Here is an 18,193-nt window from a genome sequence, read left to right on the forward strand (position 1 = left end):
AGCCTTAAGAAGAATCCACCCCATCAAGTACAATGCTTGTTGATACCGGCTAGTAACCCCACTGAGAATGTTTTGGGGTGACTCCTTGCATTTATGAACCTAGGAGATTGAGAGACTAGGAATTAGCAGGTGCTCCAGTGGCACAATTGGTTAGCGCACAGTACTTATAGGGCAGTGCTGAGAGGAGGTTGTGAGTTCAAGCCTCACCTGGAGCACTGGTTTTCATTAGCCAAATGGTATCACCCTGTCATTTGGCCCTGTGGAATGTACAATTCCAGCCCTGGGGACACTGAGGCAGGGGAGAAGTTAAAAATGCCCCTTAACTTATTAGCTCCTCTCCAGAGGGCAGGTTAGAATCTACAATCCTTTCTCCCCCACCAGCCCTTGTGCCAGGATCCCTCAAGCAGAGACTGGAGTCCTGTCCATCCTTGACCCCTGAGCCTGGAGGGAGAGGAGCAAGGAGCCATTGTTAGAGGGCTTTCCCTTCCCCTGCCCACTTCACTGGCTCTTGTCACACAGACAGCAAGCAGCAAAAGACCAGAAGTCCGAAGCGCAGACAAATGGATGTTTACTGGGGTTATTTTCGAAGCAAGCAGATTCCAAAGCCCTTCACACCAGTCAGACTTATCTCTATACACCGACAGAGTCTGTTCCCCGGTGTTCCCTTCCCAGTTCTGACACCACAGAGCATTTACCCCACATCCCTACAGACAATTCTTTCCTGGGTGCTGGCTGGTGAGTCTTGCCCACATGCTCAGGGTTTAGCTGATCACCATATTTGGGGTCAGGAAGGAATTTTCCTCCAGGGCAGATTGGCAGAGACCCTGGGAGGGTTTCACCTTTCTCTGCAGCGTAGGGCACGGGTCACTTGCTGGAGGATTCTCTGCACCTTGAAGTCTTTAAACAATGAGTTGAGGACTTCAATAGCTCAGACATAGGTCAGGGGCTTGTCACAGGAGTGGGTGGGTGAGAGTCTGTGGCCTGCTTTGTGCAGGAGGTCGGACTAGACGATCATAATGGTCCCTTCTGACCTTAAAGTCTATGAGTCTATGAGCTCTGACACTGCAGAGTCTTTACCTCATGTCCCCCTTCCCAGCTCCGACACTGCAGAGTCTTGTCTGTGTCCCTGTTCCCCGTTCCCTATTCCCATCTCCTCCCATTAGGAAGCATGAATCTAATTTCCCTGCCCACTGCCTGTTTGACCTCAGTTTATACAGTAATATTCTCAGCTAGAACTTAACCAATCATTTTACTGAAATGTAACTAACCAATTCTAACCTATTGTAACAGAATTCTCTAACCAATTACATCTCACTCCCCTAATTAACTTACACCCAGCAAAATTAATTCTGCAGCAGACAGAAACAATTAGAGGACCAGACAGATTGACAATAGAAAAACGGAGGCCATAATGATAAACCCTACAGAAATGAGGGTTTCACATCCACAACCATGGAGAAGGGATTTCTTGCCAGACCAGATGCTCCCTTAAGATCATGCATCCGACGAAGTGGGTATTCACCCACGAAAGCTCATGCTCCAATACGTCTGTTAGCCTATAAGGTGCCACAGAACTCTTTGCTCCTTAAGATCTGTTTCTTTATCTGGTGGTGATGGGCACTATCGGGACAGGATCGTCTTCCTAACAGCGCAACCCCACCTTAGTTCAGTGTGACGGCTTTGAGAGGTGAGGATGTGACTGTTCGCTTCCCAGCGTATGGCTGCCCCTGCTGCTTAGCCAAAGGCCTTAGCCTATGAACAAGGGCTCAGACTCTCCTAGGGAGAGAAGACCCAGACACAGGCAGAGTAGGATTTTGGTTCTTTGTTTTTACCCCTGTCACTAGCTAAGTGATAAAAATACACCTAAGTTCTTGAAGTCTAGGCCTCTATAGGCAGCCTGAATATCTCTATTCTAACAGCCATCGGTCCCTGTGGAAAAATGATCTATTCAGGGTTGTCCCTAGACATTTTGGTGCCCTACACAGCACCCCTGTCCCCCAGCCCAAGCTGGCAGAGTGGAGCAGGTTAGGGCCAGGTCAAACCACTTCCCACCACCCTGTAATTGCAGGGCAGGCCCGACCCCACACTCACCGGGTGGCAGGAAGAGGAGTGATCCGGCCCCAGCCTGCTGCACTTTGCTCCCAGTCTTGGAACTTGAGGGGTTGGGGGAAATGCCTCCCAGCACTCACCAGCACCACAGCTGGGAGCTGGTGGAGCAGAGCAGGCTGGGGCCAGGTCACTCCACTTCCCGCCGCCCGGTAATTGCAGGGCAGGCCCGACCCCACACTCAGCGGGTGGCAGGAAGTGGAGTGATCCGGCCCCAGCCTGCTGCACTCTGCTCCCAGTCTTGGAACTTGGGGGGTTGGGGGGAAATGCCCCCCAGCACTCACCAGCACCACAGCTGGGAGCTGGTGGAGCAGAGCAGGCTGGGGCCAGGTCGTTCCACTTCCCGGCGCCCGGTGAGTGCAGGGTGTGCCTGATCCCTCCTGCAGTCCACTGGGATGTAGCTCAGGGGAAGAGGTGGAGTAGGAGGAGGAATGGAGTGGAGCAGGGGTGGGAAGAGGCGGCATGGGGGCAGAGCAGGGGTGGGGGCTTTGTGGCAGAGGCAGAGCAGGGGCAGCTTTCCCGGCTGGCTCAGCCAGCCGAGGGATCGAGCTGGCCGCTGGAGCAGTACGCAGCTGCGTAGGGCACCAGGAAAAATGGGGCAATTTGGTGCCTCCACATCCGTTCACCAGGCAGTGTCCCTGTAGTGTGTGCTGTCGTCATAGGTCCTTTCTCAGTCTTTCTCACCCTCTTGTCCTGAGTCTCCTGTGTCCCTGCTTTCAAGCACAGACTCACTCTGGCTGTTCAGGAGAGGGGAGGACCATGCCTGTGTGTAGCCAGCAGACAGTGACAAAGACCCCCGGCCAGCCTGCTCCCTGCCATGCCAAACACCCACTGAAGGCCACCCACAGACCAGCATGCGGGCCAGCGGCTGATGCTCTGTGGCCAACATCAGAAGACAGTAGGAAAGCAGGCCCAGCCCCCCTGGTGGGGCCTCTTACCGTTCCCACTCACAGTGCTCACTTTTGCAGTGGGGCAGGAGATTTTACCCCAAGAGGCTTTTCCCCAGCTGGCAAGAATCAGAGAAACACCCAGGCTCCCAAGGTGCTATTTACCAAGCCCCCTCAAGTACAGGGACAGGCGCACATTTGGAAGAGGGAAACTGCTCTACACACCAGCCTGGGCAGCTGCCCACTTTCTTTGGCAAGTCAGGAACAGCAAAGACTAGACTGGAAGCACCTGGAGCTCATGTCCCAGCCTTTGTGGTGTCCAAACCCCGACTCTTTCCTAGGGCTCTAGCTGAAGCCAGAGCATTGGCCTGAGCAGCCAAGAAGAGGCTCCAGCCCTGAAGGGAGCAGGACTTTCAGCACAACGGTAAAGCTGCACAAGCACAAAGGGACTCAAACTCTCAATCACCTGATCCAAAGTCAGATGCCTTATCCATTAGGCCACATGGTCACACAAGAAAAACCTCTCCAAGTACTTTAGAGAAGACGGACACTGTGTTTCTCAGACTCAGGTCATCTACTGACGGGGGCCAAGACTCTCTGGGCACAAGAAGTCGAGTTCCCAGGGAGATGTGAGACTTAGTTCTATGGAACCAGGTGCAGGACTTTGGCAGGGAGGCTCAGGCATGGGAGATTGAGGTGCAGCGGATGGACCGGCTGTCTAAGTGCAGAGATTTAGTCACACTGAGGCACAGGAGGGAGGAAGAGGAGGATTTCTGCTGATGGTCAGTGGATGTGCAGAAAAAAGGGTGTTGATTCCCCCATCCTAAATGGGCTGGTTGGCTTGACCCTCCTCCCATCTGCAGAGCATGGTGGGGACTGCAGCTCACCTCTTGTGGGGCAGGAGGACACAGGTGCAGGGCACTGGGCTCCGACGCACCTGGAAGGCAGATCCAGTGGGGTGGGGTGGGATGGGGTGGGGCAGGGCAGGGCAGGGCAGGGCCTGTGGTTTACGTTCTGCATTGCCTGGTGCTGGGCCATTGCAGAATCCCCAGCCATGCCGCACAGCGCATCGCAAGAGGTGTGGGGGGGTCCAAGCAGATGATCCAGCATGAGGGGGGAGAGGATATCTGGTTGGGGGAGAAAAGGCCTTGGGCTGCACTGGGGGAGTGCAGAGCAGGGGTGACACCCCAGAAACCTGCAGCAAAGGGATGGACAGGTGGGCTGCATGGATAGAAGAGGCAGTGAGCCTAAAAGGGGAGTGGGGTCTAATGGTCAGAGCAGGGAGGGGGCTGGGTGCCAGGACCTCTGGGTTCTATCCTTGGCTCTGGGAGTGGAGGGGGGTCTTGAGGTGAGAGCAGGGGAACTGGGAGCCAGGACTCCTGGGTTCCATAGTGGTACCTGGTTTTTCCTGTGTCTCCCTCGCTAGAGGTCCCAACCCAGTCCCCTAGTGGAATCTGACGGGAGGAGGGGGTTGCCCTGCCACTCCAGACTTGTGATTCGAACCCCTCCCCCCACAGGCTCTGACATCACGGAATCTCCCCCCCAAGTCAGAAAGTAGGAGCCCCTCCCCGCATGCAGAGGAAGCTAGTGAGATTCTAGGGGGTCTCTGGCAGAGGTGACAGCACCCACCAGACACCCACTCATGGTTGCAAGGAGACCCTCCTGCACAGCCCCCTGCTACAAGGAGCTGGAGGCACCCAGCCAGGGTCACGAGGTGAGATGGGGTTGCAGTGGCAGGAAGGAGGCAGACCTGGGGGTGGTGCCAGGTCGGGTGCTGGCTACACAGGAAAAACCACATTGTTCCATTACGTATTTCCCTAGGTTGTGGCTGAATACAGGGTTTGGAATGACTTCAGGGAAATATTTTGTTTGCAAACAGACTCCAGATACCAAATGATTGTGCTAATATGCTCCCCTGCGCCCCTTCCCCATTACTTCAGGATCCGAGCATTTTCCTAATTCACAGGGTAATTCTCCTCCCAGGCTCGTGCGAAGGAGGGAAGCACCACCAGCCCCATTTCCCAGATGGGAGAACTGAGGCCCAGAGAGGCTGAGTGATGTGCCCAAGGACACCCAGGAAGTCTGTGACAGAGCAAAGCATGTTTCTGCCTCCTCCCTCCCAGGTCTGGCCTGCTCCTGAGTCACTGGATGGTGCAGGGGCGGGGCCTCGGGGCAAGGGGCAGTGCAAGGGGGGGCCTCAGGGGAAGGGGCAGTGCAGGGGCGGGGTCCCAGGAGAAGGAGCAGTGGGAGAGCGGGGTCTCAGGGGAATGTGAGGGGGCGGGTCCCAGGTGAATGGGTGGTGTAAGGGTGGGGTCTCAGGAGAATGGGTGGTGCAGGGGCGGGGTCCCAGGAGAAGGAGCAGTGGGAGGGCAGGGTTTTGGGGGAATGTGAGGGCAGGGTCCCAGGTGAATGGGTGGTGTAAGGGTGGGGTCTCAGGTGAATGGGTGGTGTAAGGGCGGGGTCTCAGGTGAATGGGTGGTGCAGGGGCAGGGTCTCGGGGGGAAGGGGCGGTGCGGGGGCAGGGAATCGGGAGAATGGGCAGTGTGGCATTGGGGACTTCGGGGAGGAGGCAGCGTGAGGGCAGGGTCTCGGGGCAAAGGGGAAAGGTGTAGACGGGGTCTCAGGCAAAGGGGTGATGTAGGGATGGCGATTCAGGGGAATGGGTGGTGAAGGGGCGGGGACTAGAGGGAAGGGGCCAGGCGGGGGCGGGGACTGGGACTGGGGGAGGGGCAGTGCAGGGGCGGGGTCTCGGGGGGAAGGGACGATGCAGAGATGGGGGTTAGGGGAAGGGGCGGGGCCTCGGGGGAAGGGACGATGCAGAGATGGGGGTTAGGGGAAGGGGCAGGGCCTCGGGGGAAGGGACGATGCAGAGATGGGGGTTAGGTGAAGGGGCAGGACCTCGGGGGAAGGGACGATGCGGGGGAAGGGATTAGAGGGAACAGGTGGTGAAGGGGCAGGGTTTTAGGACAATGTGAGCACAGGGCCTCGGATGAATGAGTGGTGTAGGGGCAGGGTCTCAGGGGGAAGGGGCAGTGCAGGGTCAGACTCTCGGGGGAAATGGGAAGCTGAAGGGCAGGAACTCGGGAGAAGGGGCAATGTGAGGGCGGGGGTGGGACCTTGGGGAAAGGGTGCAGGGGAGGGGTGTATTGGTGAGGGACAATGCAGGAGTGTGGATTTGGGGGAAAGGGCAGAGTGAGGGTGGGGTATTGGGGAAAAGGGGCAATGCGAAGGCAGTGCCTTGGAGGAAGGGGCAGGGTGGGGGCAGGACCCCAGGGGGAGGGGGCAGGGGTAGGGCTTTGGAGAATGGAGCAGGGATTAGGGGAACAGGTGATGTGAGGTCAGGACGTCGGGGGTAGGGGCAGTGTGGGGGCAGGACCCCAGGAGGAGGGGGGCAGGGGCAGGGCTTTGGGGAATGGGGCAGGGATTAGGGGGAACAGGTGATGTGAGGCCAGGACGTCGGGGGTAGGGGCAGTGTGGGGGCAGGACCCCAGGAGGAGGGGGGCAGGGCTTTGGGGAATGGGGCAGGGATTAGGGGAACAGGTGATGTGAGGCCAGGACGTCGGGGGTAGGGGCAGTGTGGGGGCAGGACCCCAGGAGGAGGGGGGCAGGGCTTTGGGGAATGGGGCAGGGATTAGGGGAACAGGTGATGTGAGGCCCGGACGTCGGGAGTAGGGGCAGTGTGGGGGCCCCATGGACCTGTGGCCGGGAAGGTGAGGAAGCTCCCACTTTGGCTGAGCTGAGTGTGGGTGTTAATCTTTTCCTGTCTTGTGTGTGCTGTGCTCACAAAGGCTTTTTGCTCCCTCGGGGTGAGGTGTGGTTTTGGCCGAAGATGAGGTGTTTGGTAGCCCTGTGGATGCTGTGTGGTGTCTGGAATGGGGCGTGTGTGTTCCCATCATGCCCCTTCCCCTCTGCCTGCAGAGCTGAGGACAGACAGGTCTGAGGAGCAGAGCAGGAGCTCTGGGAAGGAGAAGAGCAATATGAAGATGGAGTGTAAGATGAGGCCAGGTAAGTTCTGTGGAGGGAGACATGCTGGACAGGGCCTAGGATTGGGGAGACAAGCAGGTGTGAGCCCCGGGCTCAGATTTCTAATTGTAGCTGTGATGGCAGAATGGGAGGAGGGTTGAAGCTGAAGCCCTGGTGTGCGGGAGTAGCGAGAAGAGGAGCCTCACCACCATTGCTTTTTCTTTTCCTCTTGTGTTGTGTTTCATACCAAGGGAAAAGAAGTCGCGGGGATGGAGTCCAGCCCTGAGGTGAGATGGAAAGTGATCAAGAGCAGTGACAGCGTGAATCCTGTTGATGCCGGGCAAGAGCTGCCCAACTGGGACAAGAGTAACCGTCTCTGTCGGTGAGATGTGTATCTGGTTTGGGAAGGGCTCTGGTCACAGCCCTCCTGGCTCCAGGCAGGGACTTCCCGTTATCTGGGTGTGGGTTTCCGGACTAGCTGTGGCTTCAAGGGAGTTGATGTTGCCATTTGCGAGGGCTGATCATCTCTCTTGCGAGGAGTGGTGTGTGCTCCCTAGCAGAAAGTTGGATCCATGAGGGTGACTCCCTGTTCTGAGTTTCTTTCTTCCTCCTAGGTTTCTTTCTCTGTGTTGGCCAACTTACACTCAAACTTTCTCTCTCTCCTTTCATGGACACCTGTCATGTTCAGTTGCCTGCATTCTCTTCCTCTGCTCCCCCTCCCCCAGTCTCCTATGGGCTCAGCTGGGTCTATCTGCCCACGGGCAGGGTCTCTGCCATACTGGGAAGGATGTGTCCTGCCTGCCAGGATAAGGGGGTTGCTCCTCCCACTCCCTATCTTCAGGGAGACCTCATTGCTGTAACTGGGTCACAGCGTGAGTGGCCAGTAATGTCTTTGGGGCTGTGAGGTCTGAGACTGAGAGGGGTGGGCTCGCATTCATGGCTTTGGGCAGAGGAGAAGTGGGGCTTGGATTAGAGATGCCCCTTTCACCAGCTAGCTCCATTACTGCATCACCCAAAAGCCTCGCTCAGGGTCCATTATGCTTCCTTGTGCTGGGCACTGCAGGGACAATCAGAGGGACAGCAGGATGCATGAGGAAATAGATGAGTGTGTGAGGCAGATGGGTGAAGGGGTGTGTGTGGCATACATTGGGGATAGATGAGGGGTTGAGGGTTGGACAGACAGCGGGACAGATGGAGAGCTGTAGGGACGGATGGTGATGTCACAGGCTGGACTTGTGATGGGTTCAGCTCATGGCCGCTGGCTCTGTCATCTCCTGCCCCCATCTGCCCGTCTGACTCTGTCCCTGTCTCTCACAGGCAGCACTCAGCAGAGTCTGACCCTGTTGTTACACTGGTGCCTACATCCAGCGCACACCTGTGCGTAATGTGCTGCTGGAGAGCTCAGGCAGGGAGAAGCATGTGGCTCGCGGCTGCTTAACCAGCTACTACAAAGAGTGCCGCAGATCTCCCCCTCCTTGGGCAGCAACACCCTGGCCGGGGGGTTCCCTGTCCCTCCTCGCTGCCAAAGCAGCCTGCTCAGCGCAGAAACCGAGGTCACCTGCCTCCGCCCAGCCTCTAGCTGGAGCTGCTCCAGCCCCGAATTGCTGGTATCCAGCCTGGCCGGAGTTGGTGTGATGTCCTAGTGGAGTCTGTTCTTTCTCCCCGGGAGATTATGATTTTCCCCACTGCAGTTAGTTGCTCTTTCTCCGCTTCCCCATAGCCCCTCCCCAGCGATAGTGACCCCTGCTGGCCAGGTACGGGAGTGTCCTGTAGGTGCCTTCTTGTAGGAGCAGTGACTCCTGGTGGCGAGGGGCAGCAATGCCTGGCATGTATCCCCACTAGCATTGCTGCAGAGACCCCTGGTGGCAACTGAGGTCAATTGTCTATGTGACCCCACTACTGCCATTGTGCCTGTGAGCGCTGGTGGGTAGGTGAGGCAGGGCCCTGTATGTATATCAGCCATTGGGGCAGGGCCCTCTGGGTATCCCACTCTCATCTCAGTGACTCGTGTTGCCCAGGTGGGGCAGTTCCCTTTGTGTATTTACTTCCCCCAACCCCTGCATTGGGCCTGTGACCACTGGTAGCCAGAGGAGTCAGTGCCCAAGGTGTATTCTTCACCTCACCCAAGGTGGCAGGGTGCCTGGGTGGCTGTGTCAAGCAGTGCCCAGGGTATCTTCCAAGCCCTTTGTGGCAATGAGACCTGCTTCTGGTGTGTATCACTCCCCCACTAGGGATGTGCACTGATGGCCAAGTATGGCAGTGCCCTTTGTATAGCCCCCTTCCCCCGCTCCAGGGTGACCAGATAGAAAGTGTGAAGAATTGGGAGGGGGTGGAGGATAATAGGCACCTATATAAGAAAAAGGCCCCGAATATCAGGACTGTCGCTATAAAATCGGGACATCTGGTCACCCTATCCCCTCTACCCCTGTGCCAGGTATGGCAGGCACTGATCCCTGGCATCCCTGTGGGGTAATACCCTCTGTATATCCCCCAATTGGGGCAGTGACCCCTTCTGGTCAGGTGGGGCAGTGCCCTGTGTGTGTGTGTCAGGCAATAACAAGGAAATGAAGAGGTTTGTTGAAGGGGTTCTGTCTGATTTACCATCTTCCCAGCTAGCCATCAAAGTTAAAGACCTAGCCCAGTATCCTGTCTTCTGACAGCGGCCAATGCCAGGTGCCCCAGAGGGAATGACCAGAACAGGGAATCATCAAGTGCTCCATCCCCTGTCGCCCATGCCCAGCTTCTGGCAAACTGGGGTTAGCTAGTGATACCACTGGCGAAGCGCCACAGATGGACCTATCCTCCATGAATTTATCTAGTGGTTTTTTAAGCCTGTTATAGTCTTGGCCTTCACAACATCCTCTGGGAAAGAGTTCCACAGGTTGACTGTGTGGTGCGTGAAGAAATACTTCCTTTTGTTTGTTTTAAAGCTGCTGCCTATTAATTTCATTTGGTGACCCCCTAGTTCGTGTGTTATGAGAAGGAATAAATAACTCTTCCTTATTTACTTTCTCCACACCGTTCATGGTTTTATAGACCTCCGTCATATCCCTCTTTAGTCGTCGCTTTTCCAAGATGAAAAGTCCCAATCTTATGAATCTCTTCTTAGACGGAAGCTGGTCCATATCCCCTCATCATCTTTGTTGTCCTTTTCTGAATCTTTCCCATTCCAATAGATCTTTTTTGAGATTGGGGCGACGGCATCAGCATGCAGTATTCAAGATGTGGGCATACCATGGATTGATATTGAGGCGATATGATAGTTTCTGTCGTCTTACCTATCCTTTTCTTAATGATTCCCAACACTCCTCTGCACATTGAGTGGATGTTTTCAGAGAGGTATCCACAATGACTCCCAGATCTCTTTCTCGAGTGGTAACAGCTAATTTAGACCCCATCATTTTATAGGGATAGTTGGGATTATGTTTTCCAATGTGCATTACTTTGCACTTAACAGCATTGACGTTCATCTGCCATTTGGTTATCCCATCACCCAGTTTTGTGAGATCTCTTTGTGGCTCTTCGCAGGCTGCCTGGGACTTAACTATCCTGAGCAATTTTGTATCATCTGCAAATTTTGCCATCTCACTGTTTACCCTTTCCCCAGATCATTTATGAATAAGTTGAACAGTACTGCTACCAGTACAGACGCCTGGGGATAAGAGAGGGAAGATCCTCTTCTGACACTGGCAGACCAGGTGCCAGCTCATGCCAAGGCCCCTAGGCCTTACTGAAAAGTGACAAATGCATAGCTGGAAACTAGTCTTGCTCACCTGTTTGTTAGTGTTGTTAAAACAGGCATTAGATTCATAAAAATGTGTTTACTGTTTAGATTTTATGACAAGCTCGTGAGTTGCTGCATGCATTATTTTCACCTATAATAGCCGTAGCCCATGTTGTAAGGTGATCCATAAGCGTTGCACTACAGCTGTAAACCCCCTTGCCGCCACCCTGCCACCAGTCAGGAGAGAAGCATTACCAAGTGTGAAATGCTAGTTTACCAGAAGAAGCATCATCTCCTTTCCAACAAGAGGAGGCCCTGACTGAGACATCAGACAAGCCACTGTGGATCATCCGTGGACAAAAGACCTGGTTGATTGCTCCCCTTCACACACCCATGAGGAGGCAGAGACATGCACAAACTCTTGCCCCCATCAGCTTGAGCTCTGGGGGAAAGGAATAAAAATCTCTGTCAGGAAGAAACTGTTGTCCCCACCCCTGATGCTGCTTGGACTTCATGGAAACAGCATGCCTTCTAAGTGTACGAAAAGAATCCCGGCTGCTTCAACACCTGGGTGCCAAGATAGAGTCAGAATACCCAAGAAGAATGTCTGTGACTCCATGTTAACGCTATTCTAGTGCCTGAGAAGTTCACACTTGATACGTGATGGGTGAAATCAAAGTGTGGAACACAGAAACATGAGGAGCCCCACTGCCTTAGGGTTAGGGTTATGCCATTCGATCTCTTTCAGGGTATGTTTTGGTTCTGAGAGGTAAAAGGCTGCTGTGTGTGTGTGTGTGATGTTATGGAGTGAGGTAGCAAAGGTTGGTTGCAGAGGTGGTGCATGTGCCACAAAAATTGTGACACCCCCCTCCCAGCTCTGGTCCCAAAGTCCAGTATTTGCATAAACCCACCTGCTGACCTATGACTAAAAATTTCGCCCTACTAACTCTTCCAGCAAAACAGGCCAAAGAAAGTATGTGCAAGCGCTGTACCGCAGCCCCAGTGCTCTTTTCGGTTCCTTTCCCACAGAACTTTCACTGCATACCGGTCCAGTTCCTTGCTGTTGCTTGTCTAAGAGCTGCATGCATATGCTAGAGCGTACCCTGAGCTGATTCCCGACTTGTGGTCTCCATACAGCCTTGCCCATCTGTGTCTCTGTGGCGCAATGAGTCAGCGTGTTTGGCTATTAACCGAAAGGGTGGTGGTTTGAGCCCCCACAGGGATGATGATAAGCCCGTGCTAGTTCCTTGCTTCCCCGAGGCCTGCGGGGAGCCTCAAAAGTCCCATTTTGCTGCCTCTTGGCCTCAGTGCTTTCAGCTGGTGGCCCAAAGAGCGTGCTGGATGCCATTCAGAAACCCGTCTCCCAGCAGCCATGCCGGAGGCTCAGGCTTAATCCTTGAGGCCGAGCACAAAAACTTTCAGCCGGGAACATTTTGCTCCCTTCCCGCCTCCGCCCAAGTGGCAAGGGAGAAGCGGACAAGACACGCCGGCTGAAAGACGCCTCCCTCCCACTTCCCTGTAGGCTGTGCACAGCTCTTGGCCTGCCTCATGCCTCGTCAGGAAAGAGCGGCCATGCTGCTCAAGCCTGAGTCACGTGCACAGCCTGGTCCGCCCTGGCTGACGGCGCGCAGAGCCACGTGAGTCAATGGCAGGTCAAGTCGGTAGCCTCGGCCCTTTCCCCTGACAGCCACACAGCACCTGCCCAGCGCCCGAGAGCCTCCCTAGTGTTCTCCCACAACCCGCCGGGGTGGGTGGGAAAAGGGGAGCAGGTAAGCACTGCAGCCTCATTCTGGGACAGGAGGCCCTTGCCACACCCCGACCTCCCTCTTGCCTTCAGCCCAGGCAGCCAGAGGTGCCAGGGAGCTCACTGGCAGGCCGCCGCCTCAGCCACCTCTTGCTGCTCTGCTGGTCACCGCCTCACTGGAAGGCCCAGAGGGAAAAGAAACAAACACACATGTAGCAGAGGATGGTGTCGATCCATTGACCTCTGGGTTATGGTCCCAGCACACTTCCGCTACACCACTCTGCTGGCTCTTCACACCCTTGCCACCCAACCGGCACTACCCAGATTAGTGCCTTACGCGCTTGCACGCTGGCAGGCAGATGCGCAGGCTGTGAGGCAGCTGCCCTGGTCACAGGATTTTACAGCGTCTACAGGGTAAAAGGGATCTATTTGGGGTTTGGACCCCACTGGGAGCTGGGTAGCTGAGTGCTGGAGTTGGGAGCACTTCTTAAACTGTTTTCAGTTAAGCCTTCAGCTCGTGGGGGACGAGGTTCAGCCTTGGATCCGTGTCTCTAGCAGGCAAGCGCCGCTGGCTCAATCGGCCCCCTCGCTATCTTAGCAGACTCAAACCCGGAGCAAACGCACAAGCCTTGCAAAGGAGCAGGAGCCAGGATCTCAAACAAATGTCAACATTTTATTAAGATGACGTTGAAAGAAAAAAAGAAGTGTACGGTACAGCGTTTAGGCGCAGAAGTTTCTGGTGATCAGGGAACAACGTACAGATTACCCAGGGGGTGTGAAGTTCGGTTTAAGATCGGGTGGCATAGGGAATACCTAATCTGCAATAGCCCCAACTGGGGGTAAAAGGTTAACGTACAGACACTGAGTTGGGAGGGTATGTTGTCCATGTGAGGGCTCTGTTCAGGTGTGGAGTATAACAAGCGGATACGACGATGAGGATGGATTGACCCGCGTTTGGTGAGTTTGAACGTTCAGTGTTTTTTAATCTTTGCCACAATCTAGTTTAAGCAGGGTCGCTATGAACTCTACCCTGCCATCTGTTGGTGATCTGTTGTAAAGGCCTTTTGAGGCTGATGTCATTTGCATGGTTCCACCCACCCCGGATTGCATGATGGGAGTGCTTGTCCAGAGGGTCATTTCAGCTGCTGTGGGATCCCCAGTCTCTTTTTTATTGGGGCAGAAGTAATGCAGTGTATTTCCCTGTTCGTTCTGGATCAAGGAGAGAGTAACTATACCTGGCATTTGAGGCCTGAGAGCTTCACCCTTGCCCTTAAAGTACTCACCCATTAAGGGGTCTGGGTTCCAAAGACCCTAAAGCTAGTGGGTGGTAGGAGATGGATATTTGTTTGGTTCTTGCTGGCCAGTGCTTGTGCCAGCTGGTTTCCTTCCTACTATTCCCGGTGTGTAAAGACAGAAGTGTTTTTGAATCTCTTTGAGTGGTTGTTAGTGCTTCAGTTGTTTGCCTTAAAGCTTATGCTGTTTGATCTTTTTCAGGGTATGTTTTGGTTCTGAGAGGTAAAAGGCTGCTGTGTGTGGTGTTATGGAGTGAGGTTGCAAAGGTGGTGCATGTGCCACAAAAATTGTGACACCCTTCTCCCAGCTCTGGTCCCAGAGTCCAGTATTTGCATAAACCTATCTGCTGACCTGTGACTAAGAATCTGGTTTCAGAGATCGTTCGTGTGTCACAAAAGCTGTGCCCCAGAGCTGATCTCCTGGAGTCCAATCTGCAAAATTTCCTTGCTGTTTGAGTGGTAAGGAACATCTTCCCCCATTAGGGAGTTGTTTACAACTTTAAGTGTAGAAATAAGATTAAAACTCAGTAACTTATGCTTCTCTAAAAATTGCATTTAATTATTAATGATTTTATATCTGTGGTATAGAACCTAATATGTATTCAAGCTATAAAAAGTTTTCTTTTTAAACTAAAGAAATACAAAGAACACAAAAAGCACATTTAAAGATTTTACAAACAATCCATTGCACTAAACACAAACATTCTTTTTCAATCTCTCTTATTTCACTATCCTTTGGAACCCATGTGCCTTGCCTAATACGTTTTATGTAGGTTCGAGTGAGTCCCGAAATCATGAACTGCTAAGTTCCGTTCTACTGTCTTTGATTCATATCACTGGAATAACTGCACTTTATTACCCCTGTCCTAATAAAAAAGAGACTGGGGATCCCACAGCAGCTGAAATGACCCTTTGGACAAGCACTCCCATCATGCAATCCAGGGTGGGTGGAACTATGCAAATGACATCAGCCTCAAAAGGCCTTTACAACAGATCACCAACAGATGGCAGGGTAGAGTTCATTCTTACCCTGCTGACATTCTCCCCCTAGCCAAGAATTGGTGGTCCTGATAAATCACATTCCCTATTATACCAACTCATTGGTATTGAATGCAAAGTTATGGCTAGCAAAAGTAGCCACCCATCTCTGCCTTGTAGCATCCAGCTTAGTCCTTGTTAACACATAAGTCAGTGGATTGTTCTCTGTCCACACCTGAAACTGAGCACCACACAAGTAGTCTCGAAATTTCTCAGTGATGGCCCATTTCAAGACCAAGAACTGCTGCTGGTGGATGGGATAGCGAGTTTCGCTATCAGACAGTCTTCAGCTGGCAAAGCCTACAGATTAACATTTCCTTCCACTTCCTGGTACGGGACTGCTCCCAGACCCTCCAAACTGGCATCAGCATGCAGGATAAACCATTTGTTTGGGTTAACAAGGACTAGGACTTGCAGATGAATCAGGCAAATAATTATTTCCCATAAAGCCCTGTCACTTCTCTCATCCCGCCATGTCCCAAATGGAGAAGAGAGGAGCCCCTCCTGTTTCCCACGCCAGGAACACCAGATTGGAGGCAGGCGGGAGGGAGGGGATGAGGTGTTCATGATTCAGCTCAGGTCTGCTAGTGCTGCAAAGGAGAAGATTTCCTTTCTCAGTCCAGGTCAATTGGAATTGTTGTTGCAGTGGGGGAGAGATGTCTCTCATCTGGTTCTTAGATGCTTTGGTAAGAGGGGACAGGGAGAGGATTTTTTTTCTCTCTGCAGCTCAAATCACACATTTCTTCTCTGGTTTTTGCTCTAGCTTGATTTCTCTCTTGCATCTCAGTTTTCTTTTTCTTGGCCTCATTCCAGAGCATTCACAACCCAGTTCTCTATCCTAACCCTGGCCTGTAGGTTCTCATAAGTCATGTGTCTCAGTCCTCTAATAATTTTTATTGCCCTCTGCTGGACTCTCTCCAATTTGTCCACATCCCTTCTCATGTGGGTCCCAACCCCAAAAGTACTCACATTTCACCCCATTGGCCCCAAAATGCCAGTTTTTAATATGTAAATAGGGTGCTGCCATGGTCAAGTCACTCCCGAGCTCTCCAGCGGAGCCTGCTGGCAGAGAACAAGGTGAAAATTAGCCAGGATGTCACTCAGTCAAATCCCTGTGCTCCCCGCAGGTGGTATCGGAAAGCTCCAAGATAGCTCACTTCCCTTTCTCTCATCAGCTTCAGGCCCCAGGGTTACAAATGCACAAACCAGTTGGGATTCTCCCCTGGCCTCAGGGTGTGGGGCTGCTCTGAGGGGATGGCCTTGCACATTTGGGATATTAGTGCAAAGATACAATTTCAATTTCTCTTAGAGAAATTGCAGGACAATTTATATTTGGTAAAAATCTTATTTAGTGAAAGGAAAGCTGCAGTGACAGCCTGGTTACTGCGGTGGAAAACACCTTCCTCCTGGGAGAAACAAGAAGTTAGAATTAGAAATTTACATAGTTTGTTCCAGTGTTGGTACAGGTTTAATTTTCCTTCTGTGTAGGTTTGTTTCAGGTTGTGACCATTTTGCTTTATTGGGTTGTTTCGTTTTTTTTAGTTGGAATGGAACTTTTAATTGATATTTGCTGGATTCGAATGGCTGACCTGCAACACCAGTTTTGACATAGTTCTGCGTATCTTATACAGATTTGGCCAGTATTCAAGGATTCAATTCCTTTATAGGAGGTTTTAGTCATCATGCTTATTTATTTGATGTTATTTTATCATTCTGCAGTAGCAGACTTTTTTGATAAAATGTTGAAATTATTAATTTACAGCATTTGTTAGTTTTTATTTTTACAAACAAAGTTTTTTCTTAATGTTTGGGTTTTAAATTAAGCCTTGTTTTTGGTTTCAATTTTTTATTTAGGTTTTGGTTACTGATGGGATCTTTAAGAGAACTTTGGATTCAGTACTGAAATTTGGACAGATTTAGAATATTTAAAGTAAACCCTGTTTACTATTTTATTTTAATAAAGTTTGTATTGCTGTAAACCGTAGCCGGGGGGAGAGGAGATGAGCCTGGCCTTTAACTGAGAAGGAACAGAGGCATGGCCCCCGTGAAGGGTGGGACCAGGTGATGGGGGGCGCAGCCCCCCAGTTTTTTTTGTCTAGCCCATCTCAGTCCCCCACTAAAGGAGAAGAATCTGATGCCACCCCTGCTGGTCACTGGGTGTCACTGCTGCTCCATGGGAAACATGCTCTGTGCCTTACCCAGATTGGTGGGAAACACACTCTGTGCCTTACCGTGACTGGTCCATGGATGTCACTGCTCATAGAGGGCAGACACACGCTGTGCATTACGCCACCTGACCAGTGGGTGTCACTGCTGTATCAAGGGAAACACCTTCTGTGCATTAATTACCCTGATTGGCCACTCGGTGTCACTGCTGTTCCAAGGGTGACATAAGAACGGCCAGACAGGTTCAGACGCAAAGTCTATCTAGCCCAGTATCCTCCTGTCTTCTGACAGTGGCCAGTGCCAGGTGCCCCAGAGAGAATGAACAGAGCAGCAAATCATCAAGTGATCCATCCCCTGTTGCCCATTCCCAGCTTCTGGCAAACAGAGGCTACAGGCACCATCCCTGCCCACCCTGTCTAAGAGCCCTTGATGGATCTATCCACCATAAACTTATCTAGTTCTTTTTTGAACCCTGTTATAGTCTTGGCCTTCACAACATCCTCTTGCAAGGAGTTCCACAGGTTAACTATGCAACTGCCCTGAGTTTACCCTCTGCTCCCCTGGCCAGGTTGTATATGGAAAAGAGGATGAGGATGAGGAGAGCCATGATGTGTCTGTCACTGGCTGGTGCCTCAGTTTCCTCTAGGCAGCAGTGCTGCAGGCTCCTTTGGTTTGTGCCCATGCAACTGTGTCTGGGGAAGGGGGAGTAGAGGCTCATGCTTCCCAGCCCCATACCCCACCCCCAGCAGCTGGGGAATCCAGGCCAAATTTAATCCTGGTAGCTGGGCCGGGATTTGCTTGAGATGGGGTAGGGCTGGGGAGGAATTGGGAGGGAGACAGACGCACCTGCTGTGAGGTAAGATCTTCCCATTCCCTGCCAACCCCCTTCACTCCTTGCAGCACAGCACCCCCTAGCATTTCTTTCTCTGTCATGGGAGCTGTCTGCTGCTTGCTTCTCCCTTAGCATCATCTCTCCCCATCCTGGGGTACTGGCATTGCCAATCCTGTGCAAACAGGCAGGCCCCGGTGTGCGCCATGGCAATGCCCTGCAATTGTGGGGGCAGCTGTTGGATGGAGCCATATCGAAATACGGGGGTGGCCAAGGCTGGGGACCAGGACTCCTGGGTTCTCCCCTCAAATGTGAGAGGGGAGTGGAGATTAGGGGGTATAGTGGGGGAGGAGCAGGGTTGGGATCCAGGGATATTGCTTTTTCTGGTTTTCTCCACCTCCTGCAGCTGCCTCAGTCCTTCCAGTGCGTTTCTTGTTCCATATT

At 52.7% G+C, this 18,193-nt stretch overlaps 1 long non-coding RNA gene across 1 annotated transcript in view; it reads left to right on the plus strand.

Moving 5' to 3' along the window:
* The first annotated feature begins 6,741 nt into the window (after positions 1 to 6,741).
* Positions 6,742 to 18,193, plus strand: part of LOC127052670 (uncharacterized) — a 39,507-nt gene continuing 28,055 nt past the window's right edge. The window contains exon 1 of the long non-coding RNA XR_007774850.1: positions 6,742 to 7,338. This is a non-coding gene — a long non-coding RNA (uncharacterized LOC127052670). The remainder of the gene's footprint in view (positions 7,339 to 18,193) is intronic.

The sequence above is a fragment of the Gopherus flavomarginatus genome, chromosome 5 (genome assembly GCF_025201925.1).
Source record: "Gopherus flavomarginatus isolate rGopFla2 chromosome 5, rGopFla2.mat.asm, whole genome shotgun sequence".
In the NCBI taxonomy this organism is placed as follows: domain Eukaryota; kingdom Metazoa; phylum Chordata; order Testudines; family Testudinidae; genus Gopherus; species Gopherus flavomarginatus.